Raw genomic sequence first — 25,679 nt, 5'->3', positions numbered from 1 at the left:
CCACAAACTAAACTCAACATCTTGGGAGGTGCTCAGCTTATAGCTATTTGTATATGTATTTTGCTTATAGCTACAATCCGATTCAGATGTAGTCTTTGACAAATTTCTCAGCTTTTTGTTTTAAAATACTGCGTTATGAAACTTGCCCACATTCAAGTGTTGATAAAAAAAGAATGCATGAAGCTAGAATAATTTTTGTTTTTTTGTTTGTTTGTTTAAAAGCAGGGACCCTGTTCTATCTTTTTACATATTGCATGTGCAGATATTCATATACAGTTAGGTCCATATACAGTATATTTTGACACAGGCACAATTTTTATTATTTTAGCTGTTGACTAAAACATATTCAAGTTACAGTTATATAATGAATATGTACTTAAAGTGAACACTCTGAGCTTATTTAAGGGTATTCTCATCACAATTGACCTATCGGTAAGCCCCGCCCCCTTAGTTACTGTTGCTCCCTCGGACAAACAAACGGAGTTGCTCACTGTCTTTCAATGACAGCTGCTGTGTGAAAACCTTGTCCCACGATGTTTCTGCACAATTTTGGACACAGAAGGCCACCAAATGGGAATTAAATATTCCATGGAGGGATTTATAAAATATTTAAAAATAAATTTCGGTGGGTAACTCGAAGCGAGGTTTTAGAGATCACAAAGCAAGCGGGAGAAGTCTCATATTACGGTCGGTCATCATGATCGCGGATGACAACATGCAGGATCAACATTGTTCATGTATCACAGGGTACGATTAAATTAATGCACATTTAACCAGTTTAATATGGAGAGACAGTGAAATGTAGACCTTTGTTTATGTGTTTTTGACCTACACTATACAATACGCGAGAACAGTCCGCTATTTACATTTGTACGTTAGCATGGACTCACTAACTTTAACATTAGCTAGTTTTAGCCAGAGATACCTTGCTAAAGCACAAGATAACATTAACATTCTGATTGAGCAAATGACAATTGTAACTTAATGAGTGTATGACAACCAGAAAATGAAAGTTTTTGTCTTCATTTGTATTGGGGTTGAATACTTAGGGACATTTTGCTCTGATTTGTTTGGATTCAGGAAATGTAATAAAATATATTATATCGCCCATCCTCTCAGGATACCTGGAGTCAGTGTTACAAGTACCCCAGGCACATCTTTTTTCCATTTTTGAAGCATAAACCCCATAAAACCGATGCAAGCTTCGGATCTTCCAATGATTCTCTATGGCGCTGAAACCTAAAGATGTCCGAGTTCCGCTCGCCATGCAACTGATACTCGACTGCCATTGGCTAGACTGCGTTCGAGGGGAGGGGCTTACCGATAGGTCAATTGGAGGAAAGGTTACGGAATTACAGCTATTTAATATGTACCTCCCCCCCCTTCACAAAGGACCATAAATAATTGGACAGTTGACTCAAAAGCCTATACCTTCATTATTTCTACATCAGTTAAGCAGGTAAAAGGTCTGGAATTGATTCTAAGTGTGTCATTTGCATGTGGATGCTGTTGCTGTGAACCCACATCATGCGGTCAAAGGATCTCTCCATGCAGATGAAACAGACAATTGTTAGACTTCAAAAACAAAACAAATCCATTAGAGAGATCGCAGGAACATTCAGATTGGCCAAATCAACAGTCTGGTACATTCTGAGAAAAAAAGAACACAATGGTGAGCTCAGCAACATAAAAATGCCTGGATGTCCACAGAGGACAACAGTGGTGGATGATCGGAGGATCCTCTCCATGGTAAAGAAAAACCCTTTCACAACATCCAGCCAAGAGAAGAACGCTCTCCAGGAGGTAGACGTGTCACTGTGAAAGTCTGCAATCAAGAGAAGACTTCACGAGAGCAAATACAGAGGGTTCACACAACAAGGTGCAAACAAGGCCTGATTAAACTTTGCCAAAAACATCTAAAAAAGCCAGATCACTTCTGGAAAAGCATTCTTTGGACGGTTGAAATTAATATCAACCTGTACCAGAATGACAGGAAGAAAAAGATATGGAGAAGGCTTGGAACAGCTCATGATCCAAAGCATACAACATCATCTGTGAAACATAGTGGAGCAGTGTGATGGCATGAGCATGCATGGCTTCCAGTGGCACTGGGTTACTGGTGTTTAGCGATGAAGTGACAGAGGACAGAAGCAGCCGGAAGAATTCTGAAGTGTTTAAAGATATACTGTCTGCCCAGATTCAGCCAAATGCAGCAAAGTTGATTCATAGTACAAATGGACAATGAGGAAACCCAGTCTCTGGTGATGTCCATGAGTTCCAGACTTAAGGCAATCATTGCCTGCAAAGGATTCTCAACAAAATATTGAAAATTAACATTTTATTTATGATTATATTTATTTGTCCCATTACATTTGAGCCCCTGAAAATGGGGGAAATGTGTATAAAAATGGTTGTAATTCCTAAGATTTTTATGTTACATTTTTGTTCAACCCCTTTAAATTAAAGCTTCAATGCACTTAAATTTCATCTTAATTGTTTTATTTTAATTCTATTCTGGTGGCATACAGAGCCAAAATTATGAATACTGTGTCAGTGTCTAAATATATATGGACCTAACTGTAACTAAATATTCTGGGTGCCATGAAATTCTTGTGAAAATGATTAAAAAAAACTGCTGTTGCTGGTACCTTTAAAAAAAAAAAAAAGAAGAAGAAAAAACTGTTAGGGAAAGAGTTAATTCTATTTCTTTAATTCAGCATAAATTAAAATTTTGCATCCAGAAAAAAAAAAAAAGAAATCATGCTTTAATCTTTTGCTTTTCATTTTTTTGACGCTTTCATTTCGTGCCATGTCTGGATCCAGTCCCTCCTACTAGCTTGAAATCATTTAGGGGAGACTAAGAGACATTTCAGAGTAGCTGCAGACTCTAGCTTGTCCTTCTATTAAAACCCAGGCTGTCTCAACTTGCTGCTGGACTCACAGCTTACACTGATCTACACATATTGATTGGTTGGTTGGACCAGGAACACACTGTCATTGAGTTGGTAGTCATTAAACTGCTGTGAAACATCTGGGCTGTGCCTGGGTTTCATATGCCAATCTGGGCAGAATAACAAAGAATGTATGCGCAGATGGAAAAACACAGAATAAATAAATAAAGTGATTTGATGTATAACGGATTAATTAAAATGCACTGCAACAATATCATATACTTGCATCTACAATAGGAAGTAGTGTAAAGCAGCGCTAATATATTAAGCAATGGCTTATCATGTGAAATATAAGGTTATTATATGTGCACCTAATAAAATATTATGCTGAAAGTATAGTAAACAGTAAAGCCTCCCCTAAAAATCCAGAAGGAGATTATGCCTGTTAGAGGAGCTTTTTTGACAGTTACAATAAAACATGTTGATAAGTGAATACCAGAGTTCATGCATAATGTTTATGTTATCAGTTCATAGATCTGTTTTATGACTGGGCTTCATGCATTAACACTTTTGATCTAAAGCCCCATGCAGAGTTCAGCACCTCTGTATATGTTAAATCAGACTGAAAACAAGGTCATAAAGAGAGAGAGACACCAAATGCAAATAGCAATGACTAAGTAAGTGTGTTACAAAGCAGAACAGAGCTTTTATTATAAAAATAGTAAGACTGATTAAAGACAAGCATGTTTGTCCTAGATTTTTCAGTTCTACTTTAGAGACGGTGTTGAGTAGTAACGAACTGCATATAATTTGCAGTTTATTTAACATGCAATGAAATGAGAGGTAATTAATGCACTTTCATCAAAATATGGAAGAAACTTTATCTCTGTCTTGATGTAATTTAAAGGAATAGTTTACCCAAAAATGAAAATTTGCTGAAAATGTACGCACTCTCAGTCCACCCAACATCTAGATGAGTTTGTTATATAAAGAAATGCAGCATTACATCACTTGCTTACTAATGGATCCTCTGTAGTGAATGGGTGCCGTCAGAATGAGAGTCCAAATAGCTGATAAAAACATCAAAATAATCCACAGGTACTACACATGACTCCAGTCTATCAACTGACATTTTGTGAAGCGAAAAGCTGCACAAATCCATGAGGATGTTTTTAAAGGGCTCATTATTTTGTGTATTTGGTGTAACAGAATATGTTGACATGCTTTAATGTTCAAAAAACACATTATTTTTTGCAGAGTGCTATATTAGCTGACGTGCTATGATTTCTGACAGGCTGTTCACTCCGCTGTGATGTGACCCTGTTCCCCTCACACACACACACACACATACACGACGCATTACTCTACGCTGTGCAAAACTCCGCATTTGAACAGTCATTAGCAAATACTTCAACTAATAACAAAACATACTTACAGTCGCTGCATCAATACTACTGAACATTAACAATAAGTCTTTACTGTCACTTTTTATCCAAATAACACATCCTTGCTGAATAAAAGTATTGATTTCTTTTAAAAACATTTTGAATAGTAGTGTATTGTAACACAAAATTTCTATTTTGAATAAACACTGTTCTTTTTAACTTTTTATTTATCAAAGAATCCTGAAAAAAATTCACACATCCCCCAAAAATATATTAAGTAGAACAACTGTTTCCAACATTGATTATAAATCAGCATATTAGAATGATTTCTGAAGGATCATGTGACACTGAAGACAGGAGTAATGATACTGAAAATTGCTTGGCTTCATAGGAATGAATTATATTTTAAAAAGTATATTAAAATAGAAAACTTTTATTTTAAATTGCAATAATATTTCAAAATAATAATATTTATTTTTATTTTTTTTATCAAATAGATACAGCCTTGATGAGCATAATAAACTTATTTAATAAACTTTACTGATCCCAAACTTTTGAACGGCAGTGTATTATACTGTAAAAAAATAAAATAAAAAAAATTCTCAGGTTTAACCTAAAATGTACATAATTTAGTCAAGGGTCAAATCAAATATAAATAGCACATTAAAGTTAAAAGTTACACACTTTTTTGTGCGCGCGCTGTACAGGTATGGTATAAAGAATGTTTTTGCTCAGGTGGCTGGAATGTCGGCCCAATAGAGAAACATTTTGCTCAGCAAGAAAAAAAATTGAGGGAACATTGATCATGAGTCTTCTATTGATAATACTGCTTTCTCTAAAAGTTGTCTCAGATTGAGTACAGTTTACAAGCAAAAACAAGTCCAAAACAGTTCTAAAGAAACATTTCAGTGGATTTTGATGTGAAAGGACAACAGGGAATAGATTGTTTCACTAGAGGAAATGCTATTGTGAATTATGCACTATGAATTATGTGAAGTTATTAACGTAATTTCGGGAGGAGTACGCCTATCTAATCTTCCAATTAAGATCCAAGTATAAAAGACAGCCTCTTACCACTTCCGTCGTTAGCTTTTTCGGCATCCCTCCTCCTCCCCATCTCCTCCTTTATATATATTTATAATAGTCTCTCTGAGCCCTCCATTGGGGACATCAAGCCAAATCTGTTTACCATTAATGCTAAGATTATATGGGCACACAAACTTGTGAAAATTTATTATGATTTTGGCCAGAAGAAATTGTTTCTTTTTAAAAAGAAATTGTTTCTTTTTTTTTTTTTTTTACAAACACATACCTTTTCTCTTCACAAGACATTAATTGATTGGCTGGATTATTGTGATGTTTTTATCAGCTGTTTGGACTCTCATTCTGATGGCACCCATTCACTGGAGAGGATCCATTGGTGTGCAAGTGATGTAATGCTACATTTCTCAAAAACTGCTCTGAAACAGTTCTATAAACAGTTCAAACTCATCTATATGTTAGATAGCCTTAGATAATTTTCAGTAAATTTTCATTTTTGGGTGAACTATTCCTTAAAGGGACAGCTCTTTCCATTTTTTTTTTTTAAATTTTGCAGAAATCTTCTTGTGCATGACATCAAATAAATGATCAATGAGAGATTAAAAGTAAAAATACTAGATCACCTAAAAAGAATTGTAGGTCTAAGAATTGTAGCTGTGTCATTTGTAATGAGTGACTCATTACCTTTCTCAAGTAATCTACCCAGCACTGCTGGAAGACATAAACAAATGGTTTGCATTGTAGGATCCTAATCAGTTAGGGATGGATACACAAACACATACAATTCACTAAGAGAATGAATAATGGGCTTTTAAAAATATGCACACATGTCTTGTGCAAGCCTGAACCCAAATTTGAGTCAAATTTATTCTCATTTAATTTTGTTATGAAAAAATGGCATGTGGTACTGTAATTACTGCACTATTTAATTCTCTCACAGTGCTTATACAATGGTGATAAACAATAGAGCAAGAGAGAGACAGAAAGAGAGAGAGAATTCATTTTTCATTTGGTATTCAAACCAGAGATGGAATACAATACTTCAGACCACTGCAACCCTTGATAAATTGAACTCTTCAAGCATTTTTTTAAAAATGAGCATAGCATTTTGAGAACAGAATTAATGTTGCCTGCCTCACTCAGCAGCCTAACTCCAGTGAACATAATAAAACCAAAAACTAGTCCTGATTCACCTGCCAAAACAAACACGGTCTCTGTGACATGATGCAGAAGAGATGATGCATAAATTAAGACTGGCTTTAGGATTGCTGGATAAAAGTTGATTTACCTTAAGCTTTATTTGCCGGGAATAAAGGGCATAAACAATACTTGCCAAAATTAAAAATCATAAACAAGTGAAAATAAAGATAAACTATGATTAATGGGCCATTGCTAGCTGAGAATGTTACTTTTGCAAATTTAGTTGTGGTCCATATGGTGAAGCATTAATTTTGTTTTCACTGCTTGGAAAGACAAATTCGATTTGATTCCACTTTTGTTTTGACTGCATAATAAAATTTAGAAAGCTTAATACATTATATATGCAGATTTAATTGGTAAATGAGTCAAAGTGTGCATATTTTTTTCTGCTATATTTTGACGGAATTGTGTGGAAAGATATGCAAATGAATCTTTTTTTTTATAAAATAAATAAAAAAAGGAGACAAATGCTGATGTAAATCTGAGATCAAATGCATATTGATCTGATTATTAATGTAATGAGCATATTTTTTAGTATATATACGCTTTTATTTTGTACCCTTTAATCTTAGACTCTGCTGTTCTTAACATTTAATATCTACATGAATAGAGTATTATAACTATGTCCAAATCAGCATAAAAGACTATATAAACACATACAATAAAAATTAGTACCGCATAAAGTCATACCATGTGATATCATTCTTGATAATCAATGATAATATTCTTACAGAATTACACCTAACCTTGAAATTCATTAGAATGCTTAAGAACTATTCTATAAATTATTCATTAAGAAACTTACACATTTATTTGTGCACTTTGTGCCAAACAGTGGGCCTCCACAGGAGTCTGTTCCACCATTTCATTTAAGGCCAAAAAAGTCATTTTAATATGCATGTGTGAAGGTAATATTATGCACCAAAGGTTGGATAAAATGTCCTCTGTCAACAGAGCCTAGTTTTTAAGCGTATAGCACTATGTCCTTGGCACAGCTATCAGCCTAAACATCGCTCATTGTTAAAGGGCAAGTCACATATTTCTGTCAAAATAAATGTCAGTGGAGGCACATTTATGGTCTCTGATAAGATTAAGTCATGTAGGAACATAATCCTGTGCTGATAATATACACTAATGACATACTCAATCAAATACCCCTGGGTTTACAGCAAACAAGGACAAAAATAGACTAGAAAGGGACAAAAAAAGAATATACACAAAGTAAATTAAATCAAAAACAGCCACAACACAGATTACAGTAATAGTGTATTTTAAATGGCATACATGATGTCTGCATAGGGGACTACAAAGGAAGAATAATCATGGCTGATCCGAACCAAAAAAAAAAAAAAACACTTCAAAGGGAACTTTGAAATAAAAGTTGTAGGGTTCAAATGATGGACACTCTGAGAGGTTCTCTCTCTGGATCATTTCTTCATGAATCTGTACAAGGTTTGCCAGGAATAATGTAAATCAAACCATCTGCACCTGAAATATGCTTTGGTTGAGTAAACAAAATGGTGTGGAAAAGAAAAATCCTCTCTCCATCTCTCTAGCTCAATTAAATAATAATAATAGGCCTATCTTGCTTTTGCTTTTGGGATTGGTTATTGCTGTTGCTATTTTAATAGAGGAGTTGAAAAAAAAAATATGGTTACACTTTATTTTATGCTGTCCTAATTTAGTGCTAATTAAGAAGCATTAATTAGCATGTATACTTACTATAGGGTTAGAATCAGAGTTTGATTTAGGTTTAGTTGTGCATAACTGTTATTACTGTAGCAAGTGCAGTACATGTAACATGCAACAATGGCACTGTAAAATAATGTGTTACCGAAAAAAGAAGCATGAACTGTGGCATTTCGATTATTTAATAATTGAACATACAACTTTGTTTACTATACCCTGTTTAACTAATATATACGCTTAAAATATAACAAAATATTAATTTAGTTGTTTATTAATTAAAATAATAATTAAATATGTTTTCATAAAGTGTAACAATTTAAAAGCATTTTATTTCAGTTTGCATTCTAAAAATTTTATCACGTACATCATAATTATTTAAAATATATTAAATTATTTTTACTTAAATATATTGATGAGTCAACAACAGTTTTTAACAAGATGAAATAATGTCCATTATGTATTTTAAAGCTAAAATTCAACAAAATAATTTTCATTTTAATTGCACATCACTTGCTCCTGACTTTATCGTTTAAATTTGAAATTATCTTAAAGGGGTCATATGACGTTGATAAATAGAACATTATTTGGTGTATTTGGTGTAATGCAATGTGTTTATGCGGTTTAAGATTAAAAAAACACATTATTTTCCACATACTGTGCATTATTGTTGCTGCTCTATGCCCCGCCTTTCTGAAATGCACCGATTTTTACAAAGCTCATCGTTCTTGCATCACATTGCATCGCGCCGCGTAAACATTACCATGTCTGCATTTGTGAATGGAGAAACGACAAACAACAAGCACTACTCTACACAGCTCAAAACTCGCGTTTGAATAGTCTGTGGCAAATTCTTTAAATATGAAAACATACTTACAGGCTGTGAGTCAGAAGCGCCAGACTGCCCTTGCAAAGTTGGAATTGCCCCACTTTATAGAAACAGTCTTTGAGAATCTGGCAGGCTACTCCCAGGTTCAGGAAATAGTCCTCCATAAAATGTGCTGCACACACTCTAATATTTGGGTTGAACTGTTCTGGAACAGTGTTGTAAATACAACTTAACCACTGATTTGTAGTTGTGTCCTCTTTTGGAAGGCCAAACAAAGTAGTTTTGATTTCACAACGAAACACAGTGTCTCCAGGACATAGCGCCGGCGGCAGCAACAGTACTACAGCAAGAATAAAAGTCCCGCCCTCTTTCATTGCGTATACGTTTGGGCGGTGTTTTGCAAATCTCCCCACACCGTAATGTAGACATGTGGGGGGGTGTTTGAATGAGCCGTTTTAGGAGGGTGTGGTCGAGTCTTAACTTTTATAAAGAATATCTCTTTGGGTTTTGAGACTTTAGTCTTTGCAACTTCAGGGATCTTATCTATGCACAAACAGCTTGTAACACTCCAAAGAGAAAGAAAAACTTGAAATCGCATCATATGACCCCTTTAATTTTAGAAAGTAAAATAACAATACTAAACATCCAATAATGTTTTAAACGTTGCAACTTTTCTTTTTTCAGAAAAAGTGTCGTCCACATTGCAGCTGTCCTCTGTTACAGTCATCCTGGTTTTCCCCTAAAGTAAGTCCATCATTCACATGGAAAGCACGCAAGAACATGTAAGAAGCTTACACAGCAACCTGTCTGAAAGCACACAATCTGACATGTCATTTGACAGAGGGCCACAACCTTAACCTTTCTGACCTCATGGGACACCATGAATGATTCATGGGACACACAACACAAATTTAGCTGACACTTGGCCTTATGTTACCTGCAGGCAGGAAAGAGACGTATTGATGTTGGACATTTTTCTAAGAGCTAAAAGCCTTCGCTCACTCCCTGTGGCTTTATGAGACAGATTGAAAAAAAAAAAAAACGCTCTGAAGTCTGGGTTTCTTTTAGAACACTGATTGTGTTGTTTGCATGGCTGACGGACCATTGTGGACCGGGTCCCTGTTGAGCCAGATCAGTTACTCGTGATTCATGTGTTTCTAAGGGCTAGAAAAGCAAAGTTACTTGAAATGCAAATTAATATGGTTGGGCTTTGGGCAGCTGTGTAGACGGTTCGGATGTTAGAATACCATAATGTTCATTGCCGCTGCTATTGTGGAACTCATGAAAGAAAGTGAATGATACACCACATTAGTCCACAGCCCAGAGAAAATAAGACAGCATTTTTTCATTAAAGCTGAGATGAGAAAAAACAAGAAGAATATGCTGCATCTGCGACTTCACTTTGTCCAGCTACAACAGCACGGCGTAAGCATGTAAAATTTTTTCCAAATATTTTTGCAGGTCTGTGCTTTATTTCTGTGGATGCAGTGGGATCCCAAGAAAGTTTAGAGACAAAAAAAATCAATACATCTAGTCTCAGATGGCAATATGTATTTGCATTTTGATATACCATGAATATTTTGTTCCTGTATTAATGTTAAGATACTGAAACATTTCAGCAACCAAAAATATTTGGCTAATCAGATTGAGAGAGCCGAAATCATTGACCTAAAAGGTATAGTTTAGCTAGCGCTTGTCCAATGACACATTTTGATTGTGTAAGTGTCTATTTTGTGCACACAATGTGGATAAGCTACAACAGGTACAATATTATTTTCTCATTTTTAAATCGATCTTCAGTTGATGGATGAACAAAACTTCATTAAGCATTATTTGTAGAATGTCTACTCCACATCCAATAATTGCAATAAACTTTGTTTTTTGTTTTGATATGAAAAGTAGTAGCTTTTAAGTTCCGACAATTTTATAAATTCAAACAATAAATGATGTTTTGATGGTCTTTAATGTGGCATGATGGACTGCTGTAGCATGTGAACCTTATATCTATCAGAATAATATCAATATCATATAATTTAATAATTCTATTAGTATTTCAACCATGGAAAGACTAATAGAATTATTAAATTATATGATATTGACATTATTCTGATATATATAAGGTTCGCCAATAAAACAGCTTGAAAATTTAAAGATGTAACCCAATGGCAGGGTTTGACCACATTTGACCCAAATTTGGGTTGAAATGTTTTAAAGTTTGACAAAGTAGCTCCACATTATGTTCATTGTGATGTCAAATGATGCGTCTCGCAGAGGTCTGGGTTGATCGATCAGTCCCGAGTTCACAGGTTGGATATCCGACTTCAAGCAGCATTCTACTGGCTAGATTTACTAACAGTCTTTTGGCGTTAAAATAGTTCTGTCAGGATTTACTAAAGACGCGCAGTGACAAATTAGCACTGAAAAGGCATGGACAGAGGTATATTTGTGCCTGATCTTATTTAACATGCATTTGTAGGAGTTTCCCTTTCAGACGCAAAATTTATGGGAGGAGAGTAGGGATGTCCATTTCGGTTATTTTTCCTAACCGACAACCGACGCTCGTTAACCGATTATTAACCGTTAACCAACAAGATTATTTTAAATTAGAACTGAATTAAATTAGAAAGAATAAGTGTAAAAATGCTAACATGTAAAATTAATTTTACATGCGCAAAAAGCAGCAAACAACAAAACATGAGGATTCACATGGTCATCATAGCCATCACATCATGCACCTGCAGCGCTTCTGCAGCGGAGAAAAACATAATAAAACTAGGCGCTATATATATATATATATATATATTAGTGCTGGGCAACGATTAATCGCGATTAATCGCATCCAAAATAAAAGTTTTTGTGTACATAATATATGTGTGTGTATTTATTATGTATATATGAATACACACCCATGTATGTATATATTTAAGAAAAATGCGTTATGATTATATATTAAATATATTTATATATCATATAAATTATATTAATAAATATATACATGTAAATACATGTAAATCTTTTCAAAATATATACTGTATGTGTGTGTCTTTATATACACATAATAAATATGCACAGTACACACAGATATATTATATAAACAAAAACTTTTATTTTGGATGTGATTAATCACGATTAATCATTGCCCAGCACTAATATATATATTATAACGAATAAATAGGCCTATACGAGAAATATATTTTCACTTAAATCATAATTTAAGAAAACGAAAGAAAAACTGTGCAACAAGTAGCCTATGCAGATTTTCGTGTGCGAAAGGAAACCAGACAGCAGAAAGCGGCATCCTATATTTTTGACTTATTTTACAAAAGCGCAAAGATTAGTTTTTATTGTGAATGTACACAAATAAAAGCAAACCTTTTACAATTCCGATTATCTTCATGACTAAAAGGAGTAGTTGCTTCCACTGTTAGAAGGGGGAATCAAGCGATTGCTCCACGCTGTAAAATCGAACAAATGTGCTACCTCAATTCATTTTGTTGACTTTACTTAAAGTGCACCTGTTTGTTTACCTTACTGATGTAGATCTATTAAATCTTACTATTTGTGCTAAAAGTCCTAGTTACTCAAATGTCCCTAGTTAAGTTAGCATGATTTGTTTGAGTGCTGTGCAAGCCATGTGACCACTGACGTCATCAGGGTTTGGATTGAGAATTTTCTGATCAACGGCCATCTTGTTTTGTGGAAGACCTCGGCTGATAAACAATAAAACTGGTGAGTATTTATACATATAAGTTTGAGTTTAATGTTAAGGAACTTGATTATATGATATTAAAGTCAAAGTTAGCGGATTAATGCATGTGTTTTGTCGAATATAAAGTGTCAATATACATTTAGTTATGTCGTCTATGTCGTGCCTGGTAAATATATCCGCGCAGTGTTCAGTGTTTGAATTACTGACACGTTAGAGTGATGAAGCACGGATGAATGGAGATTAAAGAACGGGACTTGCTTGATTGATACTTTAAAAGTGCGCAGAAAGAAAACTGAGCTCAACACTCGTGCAACGGATCTCTGTGCGCGCGTGCTGATGCCTGTCAGCATTCAAGTTCAGAAATGTGTTCTGTTTCGTGGCATTTGAATGAAATGAAATAAACACACAGATATGTAAAATACCAATCTTTCTTAGTATTCACATAAACACAGTCGGTTATGTCTAAAATGAACGTGAACAGTTAGGAGAAAAACAGATGTTGATCAGTATATTAGATTTTTTCTTCTTAAAGTGACAGCAGCCTAAATAAACCTGCTGTGGTATGTTATTAATGTTAATCAAACAAAAGATAAAGAGAAAATAACTCTTTAATAAATAACTGTCCTTTACTAAATAACTGTTAGCTTCAAAAGACTCTAATTCATGGAGTATTCTTTAATGGAATATATATATATATATATATATATTTGTGACATTTTAATGTTTTATTTATTTATCTATGCTTTTGTTTTCCTTCAATCCAGTTAATAATTGCTATCCTTGTCTTTTTTTAGGAAAGAGATTTTTGTGACAACTTTGCATGTTATTACATCACAAAAGTAAGTACTTACAGTCTTTTAGATATATTCATGGTCAGTTAGGTTTTATCTGCTGTTGTTCATGAATTAAATGAGTTGTTTTTACCTGCATCATCTTATTACAGACTCATGCCTGCTGGATTAATATGCATTTGAGGAGATACAAAAGGTGATTCCAAAGCAATACGTACATATATGAGGTTAGTTTCTTTAATATAATACAAAGTGCATGAGTGAAAATTATGCTAAAGATATTATCATTAATGTGTTTTTTGTTGTTCTACACTAATCACAGTTTTTTTTTCTCTCTAAATCTTTTAATCCTGGCAGGAAAAACAGACAACTTGGAGAAGGTATGTGATGACTTTGCTTGGCAGAAAAGGATGTTTTAAAGGGATACTCTTCCCAAAAATCTATCTGATCATTTACTCATTTTTATACTGTCCCAGATGTATATGACTTTTTTCTTCAGATAAACACTATCTAAGGATTTTTTTGAAAAATAATCCATCTATGTGAGACCATATAATGCTAGAGGAAGGGACCCTTAAAATTAATGCTTCAAAAACGAGAGAGATGTTGTGAAGATGTCTTTAGTAGACATTTATTCCTCCACTGGGGCTCATATGAATTACTGTCACAATTGCTGTGTGTATGTTTTTTTTTAAAGCATCAAATATGGACTCACAGAGATTGATTATTTTTCTAAAAATCGTGTATTTATCAGAAGAAAGTAATATACATGGAGGTTAGCATGAGGGTGATAAATGATAAAGAGAATTTAAATTTTTAGAAGGACTGCCTCATTAAATTAAATGGATTGTCAGCAAATTAAAAACAATAAATAAGACATTCTTTACACATACAGAATAACATGGAATCTCATTTTATATACTCTTCCTTCCCTCTTTTCAGGAAACTGAGGTTACTCTTCAACACACTGCAGTTCTCCGTGGCATTCCTGTCCAGCTTGGGCACAACACGGAGAGGAAAAGTCTTGCGTGTTTATTTTCATGTTTTCTCTTGATTCAGCTATTGTGTTTACTTGATGACACAAGTTGAAATTGCAATACATGTCAAAGGAGTTAGACAGTATGAGCAAATGTTTTTGTTACTATGCAAGTTAAAGTATATTGTGTGTGCATTCTTTTTATTGTTTTAATGTGCTCAAATGCTCTTTTGTTGGTTTTGATTGCTTCTATTGTCCTCATTTGTAAGTCACTTTGGATAAAAGCGTCTGCTAAATGACTAAATGTAAAAGTACAACTCTTAACATTTAATTTGGGATTTTTTCTGATTCAAGCATTGTTAATGAACAACTATTTCCATGTTGATTTACATTTGTTTTCTGCATTTTGAAAAATAAATGTTTTGAAATGTGAATGGCCAGCTGTGTGTTTTTTTTAACTAGGTATAGCTATTCTCAGTGTTCCTCAGATCACAGATTCAATTAAGTTAACTAAACTTAAATGGCTTAAGTAAATAGGACTTAAAATAAGTAAAGAATACTTTTAATATATTAGTAAATAAGACTTAAATTACACTTAACCTTTTGAGCGGTACGGTCCCACATATGGGATTTTTATTTCCGTGCCCCTGGGAGTACAGTCCCACATATGGGATTTAGAACGTTCGGTGACGTCGCATAACTGCCAAATTCAAACTGTGGTTTCGCGCGTTTACTGGCGCTGACTCAGAGAGAGATGTGCACTGCGATTGTCATATTATCACAACTAAGCAGTGTTCTTAACAGCATAATGCATATTTTAGGTTTCAGACATTCAAATACACATAAGTACTAGTAAAACAATACATTTAGAGCTTGTAAAATACACACAGATGTCTATGGAAGCAACAATAACAATCCATTCAAATTTACTTTGCCGATTTGTTTTATTCATATCAGATACACATAGTGTAAGTAACAATAAAGTTCACTCTATTCTTCACGCAGTTCACCAGCCACTTACTTGCATGTATTTCGTTGAATTGATGAATTCACGTGCTGTAAATCAGACTGACAGGACTCTCTGAACTGCGGCGCGAACAAACATGGCGGCGCCCATATCACATTACAGATCACGATCAAGATCATTTATAAAGGTGTTTAAACGACAAAACACACTCATTTGCGCATATTTGTGAATCAGAATATCAGATTGTCCATGACATGGTAAGCAAGTTTGTGAACATATTAAATAAAAAAGGAAAAACGAAATAAAAGCGATCCATCTGTCATACAGTGTTATTGTGGCCGCGGTGTGTCACGTGACAATCATGACAAGTCGCCATGGAAACAGTAATGGCAAACAAAAATAACAGTCGCCTTAAAAAAACTCACTCTGGGGGGACCGCTAGAATATTTTAAACTCACCACTGAAAAGGTTAATTCAATTAAGTTAAGATTACTTAATTTAATTAAGGAAACCAGTTTTCACAATGTAATTAAGTAAACTTAAATTACTTTTTAAGTTAAGATTACTTAATTGAATTAAGGCAACAAGTTTGCACAATATAATTAAGTAAACTTAACCAATTACTTTTTACAGTGCAGCGCCGCATGCGCGCACAGTTACGCATTCTACCTTGACAATGCAGCCTGTTCATTATCATTATAAAAAGTAAAATCTGTGCCGTTAAGCGTTATCACCGTACCGCCGTGAAGTTATACAAAATGTTTTGTTTTACGTGGATATTGGAACGCGAGTGAAGTAGGCCCAGGCTACATAAAAGGTAAATAATATTTTGGCATTCAAATATATCACGAATACGGAAACATTTGATTTTGTATCGAATGAGAGACCCAACATTGGTTTCAGTTTCGTTTAGCCTAAATTAATTTGTTTTGGTTTGTCGTTTATATAGCTAGGCCTATAGCTTCTTACGTTTTTAATTCTTGTTCTTTTCTAAATAGCCTACTGTTAATTGAAAGGATTTGTTGAGGAGTGAGGGGAACTAAAATAGCCTATATGTTTACAGTGTTTATTATAATGTTTGTAATTCGCGTCAGCCTATTTCTGAATGAAATAATAAAATGCGACTTATAGGCGACTTATGTTATTGTTTTTCTCTTTCTCTCTCTAAAAAACATATTTTTTTTATACGCGCAGCTTATTTTAACCATGCAGAAAACCTTCTAAAATATTTTTATAAATTACTGAAAAAAAAATAAATAAAAAAAATAAGTGACTTTAAACCATTTAACTGATTTTATTAATCGGTCAAAATTGTTATCGGTCGGTTAACGGTTAAACAGTTAAAATGAACATCCCTAGAGGAGAGTATTCAAATGAATCACGCTACAAGATTTACTAATGCTCATCAAATTACTGGTATTTGCGCCATTATTTAACATCTAAAAAAAGCATGTCAAGCTATTTCGCGCTTGAAATGGCTGCAATTGTTGTTATAGGAGGAGACACCGCAGACAACAGAGAGCGTGTGGTAGAAAGGAGAGGATTTTTTCCACACGTATTAATTTATTTGGAATGTCAGAAGAACATTATCCGAACATATCTTTGCCAAGCCATGTTCATTTTAATTTGCTTCAGGAAATAAAAGATGACTTGAAACCCTCAACTAGGAGTCAAGCAATACCAGGTCTATCAAAACTTCTTCCAACCCTTGTTCTTTTCAACGTACTGTGGCTTCTTTATTTCTTTATTCTTTATTTTGTGACTACGCTAATTTGCACTGCGCTTGGTATATTGCGTTGGTCAATATGTAAATGAGATGGTGCGTTTGTGTTCTTTAATTCGCGCATTGTTAGTAAATCACCTGCAGAAATTTCCACACCCATCGTAGCTGTTTTGGAATTGCGCTCTCACGCAAATTTGCCCTGTTTAGTAAAACTGGCCCTATATGTTGTTTCCCAGTAGGAGGTAGGAAAAATCTGAATTTCGAGTTGTCTGGAATGTAGCATTAGTTCCTGTTTCCTTTGTTTTAGTAACTAGCTCCTTAGTAACTGATTATGTTGTACACCTGTGTCTTGTTTAATTCTCATTAGCCTTTTTATATGCCCTCAGTTTGTTCAGTTCCTTGTCAGGTATTGTCTTTACCTTGTAAAGCTTTTACATTTATTGTGCTTTGGATTATCTTCTTTGTTTTTGGTCATCCAGGATGATCCAGGATCATCCAGGTCACCATCGCTGATTCCATACAGCATATGACAATGTTAATGTATTTGGTCTTGGTGGAATAGATCTGCTACACTGCTGCTGAATTGCTGCTGCTGTTGGTTATTGCTGTAGTTGTAGATTATCGCTGCTACTGCAAGCAAGTACAGGAACTTGCTACTGCCAATGGATATGATGATACGGTGCCGTGAGTATTTAAGACATACTGCTGCTACACAAATAGCATATAAAATAACCCCCCAACAAAGCCGGAAGAAGAAAATAAAACAATTAAATATGTATGCTGCTGCTATCCAATAATATGCTTAAAATCATCCCTATAAGGCAGAAGAAATATATAAGATAAAACCCCCCAGAGCAAGCAGATCTATTGCCAAGACATATGCACTGCTGCTGCTCCAGAGAGCCGTAAGACCGCGTGTTTGCTATCTATGTGAGCCTGGGCCGGCTTTGCCGAATGGCTTAACGCTAGTGAACTATGGCTGTGTGTACCTGATCGGTTGACCAGATAGCTTAAACTAGTGACCTGAGTTAAATGTGTTTCTGGGCTAATGGAGCCCAGATAAATGAACTAGTGGCTTAACAATGTGAACCTGGGTGCTGTACCCTTAGGTTTATTTAACTAATGACCTAAATAACTATGTGTGTCTGGGCCAATTGCTCAAAATTACCTAAGTAGAAACGTGCACTATGTGTGTCATTAACAAACAAGAATCACACTGTAGGCTGATAGATGAAGTAACCCCCAGCAACCACCTGACTCAGGCTTGGGCGTTTTAAATTTGTCATTCAAGAGTTGTAATTTTATTACATTTTTTCCCATTAACGTTCATCAACGTTACTGCAATGGAAATAATTACCTTTAACTTATTAATAAGCTAACAAAATATTTGGCGAAAGAATAAATCACTGTATATGCCCAGGACTAATTCTGCCTCAAAAGCAGCTGCTCATTTATTTTGATAATTTAAAATATTTATATTGCATATTAAGAACAATAATGTTTGCATTCTATGAACACATCATTGCTAAATGCATGGCTCGTTCCAAGATGGTCTTGAGCAAGACACTACAGTGACTTTATTTAAATGCAGCTGTCTGCTTTTATATTGTGTCCAAATTAAAATTTGCAATAGAGAAATGCTGTGCATGCTGCTGCTGAGAAAAATTTAGATGACTGAATGCCTATGCAAGCTGCTGCTACTGCACAAGAGACTGAACTGCTGAGAGCTTCATTAATTAGACATATAAGTAGCTACGCGAATGCCTATTTTACTCTAACACGGTGTCTACACCAGATGCGAGCGGCACAATATGACAAAGTCAATAGACTCTGTTGCGATAGGTAAAGCTGTCCACAATGTATGCAATGCGATACGGCCAATGCAACAAAACTTCTGCTACTGCTGCTATTGATAATATTCACTAACATTTCAATACTGAGTTGAAGTACATGCTATTGCTGTCAATGATATTCACAATGTTGTAGTAGGAATTTACTGTGCGAGCTGTTGCGGTTGTAAATATTTAATCAGAATTTGCAAAGCATAATCTACTGCTGCTGAACGAAACCTGCTGTAAGCCCTGTTCAATAAGCAAAGTAATAAATGCCTATTGCACTTTAAAGGGTTAATTTACCCTCCATGGGTTGTCACAAAAATTTCATGCAACTAAAGCGCTTTCTGCTGCCGCTGCTACATTAGCAACGATAATATGCCTTGCTATGCATGCTGCTGCTAATATTATTTCTAACTTTGCATCTGAATTTGCTATGCGTGCTATAAAATTTGTTAACTTTGCGATCTGAATAGCTATACTGCTGCACAAAAGTACTTAGAATTGCTACTGCCCCTTTATTAAATAACCAAACACAACCAATTAACGCTGATTTTGCTTTGAAGATTTCCATAAACCCTGTTGAATTGAATAGCAAAGTATAAAATGTCTGTTTCACCTAAAAAGTTTACTACCATCCAAGCGTTATCTTATCACTGAAATTTCATGCAACTAAATATACTTTCTGCTGCTGCTGCTATATTAGCAACAATGATAATTGGATTTCCATGCAGACTGCTGCCAATATTTCTAACATTGCGTCTGAATTTGCTATGTGTACCCCTGCTATTAAAATTCACTAAACTAGCGATCTGAATAGCTATGCACACTGCTGCTACAGTTGCACAAAAGTACTTAGAATTGCTATAAGCATCTAAAGCAAACGCAATCATATAATGCCTATTTCGCTTTGAAGACTTCACAAAATCTACTGTAAGCCCTGTTAAATAAGCAAAGAAATAAAATGCCTATTTCACTTTAAAGAGTCACTTACCCCATGCGTTATCACTGAAATTTCATGCAACTAAACTACTTTCTGCTGCCGCTGCTATATTAGCAACAATAATTTGACTTCCTTCTGCTAATATTATTTCTAACATTGCATATGAATTTGCTATGCATGCTGGTGCTATTAAATTCGCTACATGCGATCTGAATAACTATGCATACTGCTGCTACAGCTGCACAAAAGTACTTAGAATTGCTATAAGCCCCTTTTAAATAAACGAAACGCAAATGATGCCTATTCGCTTGAGTTCACATACCATCCATTTTTTTAGTCACTGAAACTTCAGCAATTGTAGTTGCTTTGGATAAAGGCATCTGCAAAATGAATAAATGTAAATGTAAATGTAAACTATGGTCTACCTACTGCTGCCGAAACTAAACGCATAATTTGATTTGCAATGCATACTGCTATTAATAATTCACTAATAACGCAATCTGAAATTCTATGGATACTGTTGCTACACTCCATGAAAGTACTAGAATTGCTGTAGCCCATCCATGCATTATCACTGAAATTTCATGCGAATAAAGTACTTTCTGCTGCCCCTGCTATATTAGCAATAATAATTGATTGTTATGCAGACTGCTGCTAATATTATTTCTTACATTGCATCTGAATTTGCTATGCCATTCTGTAGCTATTAAAATTCGCTAAACATTGCGATCTAGCTATGCATACTTCTGCTACAGCTACAGAAAAGTAATTACAATTATAAGCGTCTTTATTAAACAATGAAACGCAAATAATGTCTATTTCACTTTGAAGAGTTCACAAAATCTCCTTACGCCCTGTTAAATAAACAAAGTAATAAAAGCCTATTTCAACTTTAAAGAGTTACTTACCCCATGTGTTATCACTGAAATTTCATGCAACCAGATACATTCTGCTGCTGCTGCTATAAACAACGGTAATAATTTGACTTGATTTGCTATGCATACTGCTTTTAACAATTCGCTAATAACGCGATCTGAATTCTACGATACTGCTGCTACTCTCCATGAAAGTACTATAATCCCAACTAAATACACAAATAGTAAATTCCAGTTTAAGAGTGTCCTACTATTAGCTACATTGTACATGGGCTACTGATTGGAAATGATTTATTATTAGTAGTATCTTTATATTTTAAAGATACCAACTGCAAACCGACCCCACTAGTGAGGTGTGCATCTGAAAGTGATCTGTTCGCGGTTTATGTCGAAATGAATGACCACAGAAGATATTAAAAGCATTGGAGATTTCGGGCAAATAAGGTAATCCCCAATTCACTTTACTGTTCTAAAATCTGCGACGCTTGACGTTGTATTCTCACCAGAGTTGGGAAGGTAACTTTGGAAATGTAATAGGTTACAGATTACAAGTTACCCTACTTAAAATGTAATAAGTAGTGTAACTTTTCAGTTACTTTATTAAAGTAATGTAACTGATTACATTTGATTACTTTTTGATTACTTTTCTAAATTTCTAATGTTTTCGACTGTTAATCATTTTCTAACATGTTAACCAGGAAGGGTTAACCTTACAGTAGTACTCCACACTGCTGTCAGACTTTTGAAATATTTAATCACTTGAATTAAGATTATAATATTTTAATTTTAAAGGAGACATTGGAGGAAAAATATCTTAATTTGCATATAAATGTGTCTTAGCAGTTTGTGGACACAACCACCCTACAATGATAGAAATTCGCTCCTTTTTTTAATCCCCCAAAAACCTAAACAGTCTCAATTATCAAGCCATTTTGATTTTAGAGTAAATAACCAGCGCTCTCTTCCACCTTCAATACCACAACTGAGGTGAGACCCTTGAGCAAGGCACCAAACCCCCAACTGCTCCCCGGGCACCGCAGCAATATGGCTGCCCACTGCTCTGGGTGTGTGTTCACGGTGTGTGTGTGTGTGTGTGTTCACTACTGTGTGTGTGCACTTGGATCGGTTAAATGCATAGCACAAATTCCGAGTATGGGTCACCATACTTGGCCATATGTTGCTTCATTTCACTTTCACTAAATTCGTTTATGTCTGGCTGCGCAAATCATTTTACTCCAGACTGTTTTCTGAATGAGGGACAATTCAAGGAAGGTTTTGTAAAAAAGTTAAAACTCAAGAATGGATCACTTCCACAGAAGAGAGGGGCGGGGTGAGCAGTGCTCATTAGCATGTAAAGAGATATGCACTGAAACAAGCTGTTTTTGACAAGGTAAAAAGGGTGTTGTTTTACATGACCACTGAGACCATTTCAAGAAGACCCTAATGAATCATACCACCTTGTGGAAAATGGGCATCCGATGTCCCCTTTGAAGCACAGCCACCACAAAATCAGACTTACTTTAAAATCATAACAAGATAATTTAATAATTTAATAGCTATGATACTGTTTTTGAAATCAAATCTTTGCATAGCTATGACAGGAAACACTGGATCTAACAATGCCTTAGAAAAAAAAGAGTTAATCTTAAAAAAAATAAAGCATACACATAAATCCATATAGGAAATATAAGAGGTATCAGATAAGCATATTATAAACTTCTGAAACATTGGTGTTTCATATTTTAGAGTAGTCACTGCAATTCACGAAAGAAGTCAATTAAATCTGTATGTGGGAGTGTGTGTGAAAAAAATCAGATGTAACCTCCTTTGTAATCCTTAACATTTTCATAAGTAACTGTAATTTAATTACACATTTTTTCTAAGTAACTGTAACTGATTACAATTACTTTTATTTTGTAATTAAGTTATGTAATTCCATTACATGTAACTAGTTCCCCTTCGGGAACTCGAGCTGCGTCGATAACGCTTTGGGAACGCCCCTGTGTTCCCACGCTCTGAAACACGTGTGTAATCCGTCCGAGGGAATCCCGGCTGACGTCACCGGCGGAGATGACGTAGCGACCAGGAAGTTATAAAAGCACCTGCGGTGGAGACAGCGGCAGCTTCTGTTGTTCAGTAAGCGCTCTATGTGTTTCACGTCCTATTTACTGTTGTTTGTCCCGTATTATTATTATTGATATGGCATCTGGCAAGAAATATGAGTCTGACAAGCAGCGTTTCAGGCTGTGTGTTCCTCCCTGCCCTCGCTTCATTACGGGCGGGGATACACACAGTTTGTGCGTTGCTTGTCTGGGAGCGAAGCACGCGCAGTCAGCTCTCGAGGAAGCTGACTGTCCGCATTGTGTGCGTCTTTCAATGCGGACGCTTCGCTACCGGAGATCGCTCTTTGAGGAGGGTGATCTCGCCAGCGTTCCCCGCGGTTCGGGTCCCACCTCTGCCGAGGCAGAGCGGCGCCTTAAATCGTGGGGATCGGAGATGGATCTGGCACGAAGAAAGGAGACGGGCACGTCCTTTTCTCCTTCTTCCCCTGCCAGATCTAGCTCTCACTCTTTGGGGACGGAGGCACGTTCTGAAATGGTTTCCTCCGCCCCGAGAGAGGGCTCGGCGTTTGTGTTGTCTTCCTCTGAGGAGGGAGATGATACGAGCGCCGATCGAGACGAGTCTGTGGACTTGCCACCACAGTCTGTCTTGTTTGAGGAGCTGTTGGAGGTAGTGACTAGAGCTGTGGCCAAGTTAAACATCGATTGGTCTTTCTACTAGATGCCCCTATTTCGTCTTCTGGCCTGTTCGACGACGCGGTAAACACAGTCTTCGACAGGTTTCAGGAGGCTAAAAAACAGGCGGCAGCTTTTCAGCGATTTCTCCCTCGCCGTTCTCAAAGTGGGGCTGATAGGCGGAATCAGCCCCAGCCATGTACCAGCTCCTCATATCGAGAAGTCCAAAAGCGGAGTGTCGCCACTCGTAAACCTCCTCAAAGAGAAAGTCAGGAGGGGGGGGCGGCGCTCCAGGTCGAAGTCCGCAAGGGAAATGACGGATCTGAGGACCGTCATTTTCAATAAGAAGGCTTCGGCCAAAAGGTCCTGACGCTTTCAGTCCAGGACGTCGGAGGGCAGGCCCCTCTGGGGAAGAGCGGTACACACCTCATTACACGGTGCCCGTCTCTCCTCAGTGCCCTCGGGAGATCGGTCTGCCAACTCTGCCACCCACGGTGCTTCAGGGCACATCGGTCTCCGGCGAGTATATCCCCCAGCCTCCGCCCGGAAACATAGCGGTCCTGAGGGGCTCGCTACCCCCAATAAAGTCTCTAGAACAGCTAGATCGGCCGTCCCCTACCGGTCCTCCGCTTCAGGGCACCGAGCTAGCAGTTCAAAGTACACCAGAGGCCAGTCTCGAGAGACTGGTTCCCTTAGTACATTATATGGCAGCGTGGAAGCTTCTGCCAAATGTATCTCGATGGGTCCTGCACACTGTAGAGAGAGGGTATAAGATTCAGTTCGGGTCGCGTCCGCCTCTATTCAACGGGGTGTTTCCCACTCTGGTGGGCCCCGAGCAGGCTCTGGTAATGGAACAAGAAGTAGCTACTCTCTTGAGGAAGGAGGCCATCGAGGTGGTCCCTCCTCTCGACAGAGAGTCCGGGTTCTACAGCCGTTACTTCTTCGTTCTGAAGAAAGATGGGGGGTTGCGTCCAATTTTAGATCTGCGATTGTTGAACCGCTCAGTCATGAGACTCAAGTTCAAGATGCTTACTATCAAGCAAGTCGTGTCCCAAATCAGGTCCGAGGACTGGTTTGTGACTATAGATCTGAAAGACGCCTACTTCCATATATCCATCCTTCTTCAACACAGGAAGTTCCTGAGGTTTGCTTTCGGGGGCAAAGCGTACCAATATCGGGTTCTTCCATTCGGTCTAGCACGCTCACCCCGCACTTTCACGAAGTGTGTGGATGCTGCTCTGGCTCCCTTGCGACTCCAGGGCATCCACATACTGAATTACATCGACGATTGGTTGATTTTAGCTCAATCAGAGCAGGTAGCAGTTCGGCATCGAGATGTCGTTCTCGCTCACATGAAAGACTTGGGTTTAAGACTAAACGCAAAGAAAAGTGTGCTTCCTCCAGCACAGAGGACCACTTATCTGGGCGTGGTGTGGGATTCGACCACGATGCAGGCACATCTGTCCCCTGCTCGTATCGAGTCGATCCTCACGACAGTCAAGAGAGTGAGAGAAGGCCAGTCACTCACTGTGAAGCAGTTTCAGAAACTGTTGGGTCTGATGGCAGCTGCGTCCAACGTGATACCTTTTGGCCTGCTGTACATGAGACCCTTGCAGTGGTGGCTCAGGACCACAGGGTTTTCCCCGAGGGGCAACCCATTTCGCATGATCAAGGTCACGCGGCGATGCTTACGTGCCTTAGACATGTGGAAGAAACCGTGGTTCCTGTCACAAGGCCCCGTGTTGGGGGCTCCATGTCGTCGCGAAACGCTAACGACGGACGCCTCCCTCACGGGCTGGGGAGCGGTCATGAGTGGCCGCTCCGCCCAAGGTCTGTGGGAAGGTCCCCATCTCGGCTGGCACATCAACTGCCTGGAGATGCGGACAGTATTTCTAGCATTGAAGCAATTTCTCCCAGACCTGAGAGGCCATCATGTGCTAGTTCGCACAGACAATACGTCGGTGGTCTCTTACATCAACCGCCAGGGGGGTCTGCGCTCACGCCCCCTGTAAAGGCTGGCGCGCCAGATCCTTCTGTGGGCCCAGGGAAACTGCTCTCCTTGAGAGCAGTGTACATCCCTGGGTACCTCAATCAGA

At 37.0% G+C, this 25,679-nt stretch overlaps 1 protein-coding gene and 1 long non-coding RNA gene across 7 annotated transcripts in view; one reads left to right on the top strand and one right to left on the bottom strand.

The window, feature by feature from the left end:
- st6galnac3 (ST6 (alpha-N-acetyl-neuraminyl-2,3-beta-galactosyl-1,3)-N-acetylgalactosaminide alpha-2,6-sialyltransferase 3) overlaps window positions 1-25,679 on the bottom strand; it is a 139,906-nt gene that overhangs the window by 67,648 nt on the left and 46,579 nt on the right. The window lies entirely within an intron of this gene.
- Window positions 12,703-15,269, top strand: LOC131553345 (uncharacterized). The gene is made up of 5 exons (XR_009274172.1): window positions 12,703-12,761; window positions 13,536-13,580; window positions 13,685-13,759; window positions 13,890-13,912; window positions 14,475-15,269. It is a non-coding gene; the product is annotated as an uncharacterized LOC131553345 (long non-coding RNA).

Source organism: Onychostoma macrolepis, chromosome 02, assembly GCF_012432095.1.
Source record: "Onychostoma macrolepis isolate SWU-2019 chromosome 02, ASM1243209v1, whole genome shotgun sequence".
NCBI lineage: Eukaryota > Metazoa > Chordata > Actinopteri > Cypriniformes > Cyprinidae > Onychostoma > Onychostoma macrolepis.
This window is presented reverse-complemented; position numbering and strand designations above follow the sequence as displayed.